This window comes from Ascaphus truei, chromosome 8 (assembly GCF_040206685.1).
Source record: "Ascaphus truei isolate aAscTru1 chromosome 8, aAscTru1.hap1, whole genome shotgun sequence".
Taxonomy (NCBI): domain Eukaryota; kingdom Metazoa; phylum Chordata; class Amphibia; order Anura; family Ascaphidae; genus Ascaphus; species Ascaphus truei.
In genome coordinates, this window is record NC_134490.1 from 55,739,111 (window position 1) to 55,745,270 (window position 6,160).

At 45.8% G+C, this 6,160-nt stretch overlaps 1 protein-coding gene across 5 annotated transcripts in view; it reads right to left on the minus strand.

Annotated features, from left to right (window-relative positions):
* IKZF5 (IKAROS family zinc finger 5) overlaps positions 1-6,009 on the minus strand; it is a 23,052-nt gene extending 17,043 nt beyond the window's left edge. For 3 of the 5 annotated variants that reach the window (XM_075612147.1, XM_075612145.1, XM_075612144.1), the window contains exon 1: positions 5,828-6,009. The gene's annotated coding sequence lies outside the window, so the exon portion shown is untranslated. The remainder of the gene's footprint in view (positions 1-5,827) is intronic. The other 2 variants (XM_075612146.1, XM_075612143.1) reach the window with 1 other exon arrangement.
* Positions 6,010-6,160: the final 151 nt, after the last annotated feature.

Here is a 6,160-nt window from a genome sequence, read left to right on the forward strand (position 1 = left end):
TCTTAAGCCTCCCCGTGTATACAGATGCACGCCTTGGCTTCAGCCTCCCTGTATATATACAGATGCACGCCTTGGCTTCAGTCTCCCCGTATATACAGATGTACGCCTTGGCTTCAGCCTCCCCGTGTATACAGATGCAGCCTCGGCTTCAGCCTCCCCGTATATACAGATGCAGCCCCGGCTTCAGCCTCCCCGTATATACAGATGCACGCCTCGGCTTCAGCCCTCCCCGTGTATACAGATGCAGCCTCGGCTTCAGCCTCCCCGTTTATACAGATGCAGCCTCGGCTTCAGCCTCCCTGTATATAACAGATGCACGCCTTGGCTTCAGCCTCCCCGTGTAACAGATGCACGCCTTGGCTTCAGCCCTCCCTGTATATATACAGATGCACGCCTTGGCTTCAGTCTCCCCGTATATACAGATGTACGCCTTGGCTTCAGCCTCCCCGTGTATACAGATGCAGCCTCGGCTTCAGCCTCCCCGTATATACAGATGCAGCCCCGGCTTCAGCCTCCCCGTATATACAGATGCACGCCTCGGCTTCAGCCTCCCCGTGTATACAGATGCAGCCTCGGCTTCAGCCTCCCCGTTTATACAGATGCAGCCTCGGCTTCAGCCTCCCTGTATATATACAGATGCACGCCTTGGCTTCAGCCTCCCCGTGTATACAGATGCACGCCTTTGCTTCAGCCTCCCCGTATATATACAGATGCACGCCTTGGCTTCAGCCTCCCCATATATATACAGATGCACGCCTTGGCTTCAGTCTCCCCATATATATACAGATGCACGCCTTGGCTTCAGTCTCCCCATATATATACAGATGCACGCCTTGGCTTCAGTCTCCCCATATATATACAGATGCACGCCTTGGCTTCAGTCTCCCCGTATATACAGATGCAGCCTCGGCTTCAGCCTCCCCGTGTATACAGATGCAGCCTCGGCTTCAGCCTCCCTGTATATATACAGATGCACGCCTTGGCTTCAGCCTCCCCGTGTATACAGATGCACGCCTTGGCTTCAGCCTCCCCGTATATACAGATGCACACCTTGGCTTCAGCCTCCCCATATATATACAGATGCACGCCTTGGCTTCAGTCTCCCCATATATATACAGATGCACGCCTTGGCTTCAGCCTCCCCGTGTATACAGATGCACGCCTTGGCTTCAGTCTCCCCGTATATACAGATGCACGCCTTGGCTTCATCCTCCCCGTATATACAGATGCACGCCTTGGCTTCAGCCTCCCCGTATATACAGATGCACGCCTTGGCTTCAGCCTCCCCGTATATACAGATGCACGCCTTGGCTTCAGTCTCCCCATATATATACAGATGCACGCCTTGGCTTCAGTCACCCCGTATATACAGATGCACACCTTGGCTTCAGCCTCCCCATATGTATACAGATGCACGCCTTGGCTTCAGCCTCCCCATATATATACAGATGCACGCCTTGGCTTCAGTCTCCCCGTATATACAGATGCACGCTTTGGCTTCAGCCTCCCCGTATATACAGATGCACGCCTTGGCTTCCGTCTCCCCATATATATACAGATGCACGCCTTGGCTTCAGCCTCTATCTATATCTATATATCTATCTATATATATATATATATATATATATATGCACGCCTTGGCTTCAGCCTCCCCATATTATATATATATATATATATATATATATATATATATATATATATATATATATATATATATATATATATATATATATATATATATATATATATATATATAGATGCACGCCTTGGCTTAAGCCTCCCCGTGTATACAGATGCACGCCTTGGCTTCAGTCTCCCCGTATATACAGATGCAGCCTCGGCTTCAGCCTCCCCGTGTATACAGATGCACGCCTTGGCTTCAGCCTCCCCGTATATACAGATGCAGCCTCGGCTTCAGCCTCCCCGTATATACAGATGCACGCCTCGGCTTCAGCCTCCCCGTGTATACAGATGCAGCCTCGGCTTCAGCCTCCCCGTGTATACAGATGCAGCCTCGGCTTCAGCCTCCCTGTATATATACAGATGCACGCCTTGGCTTCAGCCTCCCCGTGTATACAGATGCACGCCTTGGCTTCAGCCTCCCCGTATATATACAGATGCACGCCTTGGCTTCAGCCTCCCCATATATATACAGATGCACGCCTTGGCTTCAGTCTCCCCATATATATACAGATGCACGCCTTGGCTTCAGTCTCCCCATATATATACAGATGCACGCCTTGGCTTCAGTCTCCCCGTATATACAGATGCACGCCTTGGCTTCAGCCTCCCCGTATATACAGATGCACGCCTTGGCTTCAGCCTCCCCGTATATACAGATGCACGCCTTGGCTTCAGTCTCCCCATATATATACAGATGCACGTCTTGGCTTCAGTCTCCCCGTATATACAGATGCACGCCTTGGCTTCAGCCTCCCCATATATATACAGATGCACGCCTTGGCTTCAGCCTCCCCATATATATACAGATGCACGCCTTGGCTTCAGCCTCCCCGTATATACAGATGCACGCCTTGGCTTTAGCCTCCCCGTATATACAGATGCACGCCTTGGCTTTAGCCTCCCCGTATATACAGATGCACGCCTTGGCTTTAGCCTCCCCGTGTATACAGATGCACGCCTTGGCTTCAGCCTCCCTGTATATACAGATGCATGCCTTGGCTTCAGCCTCCCGCCTTGGCTTCAGCCTCTATCTATCTATATCTATATATATATGCACGCCTTGGCTTCAGTCTCCCCGTATATACAGATGCACGCCTTGGCTTCAGCCTCCCCGTGTATACAGATGCACGCCTTGGCTTCAGCCTCCCTGTATATATACAGATGCACACCTTGGCTTCAGGACTGACCCACTGACCTGAAGGATTTTTCCTCTTTTTGAACTTTCTGCGTAATTTACATATAACTATTGCGTAACTTCTGTTTGAGAATAAGGAGTGTGGGGATAACATTGCGTGCTCATTTCCCCCCCCCCCCATCTAAATTATTCATAATATTTCTATTAATATCATTTTTTATTTGCTGTACACTGTACGGCAGGTTTTCGTCTCTTTTTTTTACCCACCATAACTTATATAATATATGTGGTTGAAACATATCCCTGCCTCACATTGCAAAGCCAGTATAACCAGCCTCACACTTAAACCCAAAAGGTGAAACAGCTGCCTGTGAGTAGGGTTACAGGCTATGCACTTCTTTAACCCAGGCTGTGCTGAAAAGCTGTATAAACGAAAATGTACAGTGTGCTCATTTGCATTTCATTTACCAGAATCCCTTGCTGCAGTGCAAACACTGTATGCTAAGAGATAATGTGGAAAAGCAGGTTGCAGACCTGTCAGATATCTGAATGTGCTCACAGGTGATATTTTTATTTGCTGTATTAATATTAGTAAACTATTATTCTGAATAGGGACTCCGTAATGGTTCGCAGCTACGCAAATTGCATACCGGAGTCCCTATTACCGAACGAAAATTACGCCAAAAATTACAGATCACATAAAGTTAACCCTTTAAGTGCTGAAAGGGCTGCGGGAATGCAATTAGAGTCCTCCTCAGTTCCTCCGACTGATAGATCGTGTTCAGCGCTACACAGGGGCGAAGAACGCGATCTAACCCAAGACCAGGGGTGCTCAACTCCAGTCCTCAAGACCCACCCTCCAACAGGTCAGGTTTTAAGGATATCCCTGCTCAGCACAGGTGGGTAAATCAGTGCTGAAGCTGGGACTGATTGAGCCACCTGTGCTGAAGCTGGGACTGATTGAGCCACCTGTGCTGAAGCAGGGATATCCTGAAAACCTGACCCGTTGGTGTGTCTTGAGGACTGGAGTTGAGCACCACTGCCCTAGACAACGGGTGACATCCCATGATGTAGCCACGATGTGATTGGGCCCCTGCAGTTCCAGACCCAATAACGTGGTAGCTTCCAAACCAAACATTTCTTGTTTCTTTTTATTTTGAACCCTTTGAGTTGGGGCCCCCAAAAAGGTTAAAAATAGAAATGTTTGGGGGTTTTGTCGCGTTGCCAGGAATTTGAATAATGAACGCTGCATCTGTAGTATGAAGCACTCCGTGATACCGTGAGAAGGAGCTGAACACCATTTGTCACACTGAGAGACAGTGTGACTTGGCAGCTATGTATATATGCTGTACAATGTCCCCCTCTCTCTCCCAGTACAAGGGCACATTGTTGTAATACACCAAACAGTGTACTGGAGCGGAACGGGGTTTTATTTTGGGGGTAGTCTGCCCGAATTACATATATGATGCAAAAATGTCTCTCTCTCCGAGTCAATATACCACCACTAAAAGACACAGTGTAGAAGCACTTTCTGCATTTGTATAACTTTCGTTCATAAGTTTGCGAGTTTTCCCATTCGCGAGTATAGGATTAGTTTATAGTAGGTTTTGAAAATGTGTTCCGTAGTTCACATATAAAATAAAATAAATATGTATATGAACACATTTTCATTACTATAATATGCATTCTTTATATATTATTTTTTTCGCCGACAATGTATACAGTAATAGATAACCTGTCCCATAAAGCTTACAATCTAATTGTAATGCCTGAGGTACTTGCCCAAGCGCATATATATTATTGATATCATGAAAGGGAAGTATTTTTACACTTATTGATCGTAATAGGAAGCATTCTTATTGTTTGTTCTCACTCACACACACTATTTTTAAACATGAACACATATATAATATCCACACACATATACACGTCCATTCTATTTTAAAACCTATAAACACATACCAGGGGACACAGTTACCAAAGATTTTCACAGCAACACTTGAAGAATTGTTCAATATATTGAACTGGCAAGAAAAGGGAATTTTCATCAGCCATGGAGCACACAGAACCGGCGTCTATACCACATGTGAGTACAAGTGCTGCTTAAAGAGAGCTACCCCAGGCATATAGGTTTATCTAGTTCAGGGAGACTGCAGAGGTCAAGGGGGGGGTTCAAAGACTCCCCACTTACAACTCCGCACATCTCTGCCATACCTTGTGCCATCTAGGGGGTTTATGCATATAGCCTCAAGCATGCATCATCACACCAAGTGATCCGGTTCAAATGCAGTCAGAAATATTCATTCTCCAATTATTGTGGGTTTATACAAAGCTCTGTAGCACTGGTTGATTGGGGTCATCCACCCCATATACTTATATACAGTATTACTTTGTGTGTACAGGAATGTTGTTGTTGCTGTATTCATTATTTTATAACATGCATTTTTGCAACTCTGGTATATTAAATGTTACGTTTTATATTCTACTAATTTTTCATTATCTAGACATCTAATGATCAGTGGAGTGCGCCATATACGGTTTCTCTCTTTTCGGTGTATACTTTGGGTACACTTTCAGTTTGAGTGATGTATATTTACTTGCATGCATTCAATTATGATACGTGCCAAACTTTGACATTCCTGTTCTTTGAGTTGTGCCTACTTCTCTGTATTTTCCTGATTATATATATTTATTATACATTATTGATATCATTAGTGGTTGCTATCATTATTGATAAGTATATAATATATGTATTTATGTGCGTATATATATATATATATATATATATATATATATATATATATATATATGTATTTATGTGCGTATATGTATTTATGTGCATATATATATATATATATATATATATATATATATATATATATATTAGAGATATAGACACACACTATTGATCTCTGGTCAGTGTTCCTATTATTATGAACTGTCTGACAACACAGACTTGTGACGTCACAGCGCCATAGCACCGCCCCCTCCTGATCCTCGCTTTCCTACCGTTACCGGGAGGCTCTCACAGCGCGGATCTGCATGCCGCCCCCCGGCCGCCGATGCACGCTCGCCGGGGCCTCTCGCCTTGAACACAGACCGTCGCCGTTGTTGGGGCCCTGGTAGGAGCGGAGAAGCGCCCACTCATGCACACGCATCCGTGCGTCATGACGCTGGCTCCCGCGAGCTGCATCATGGGAGTTGTAGTCCGTGGGGAGATGTGCGGCGGGGGGGGCGGGGGTGTCAGTGCTGTCATCCCGCGGTTACTATAGTAATGAGAGCAACAGATGCTGTAGGAAAAGGGTCCTGTGTGTATGGGATTTTGTGCGTTAGTTCCACCTG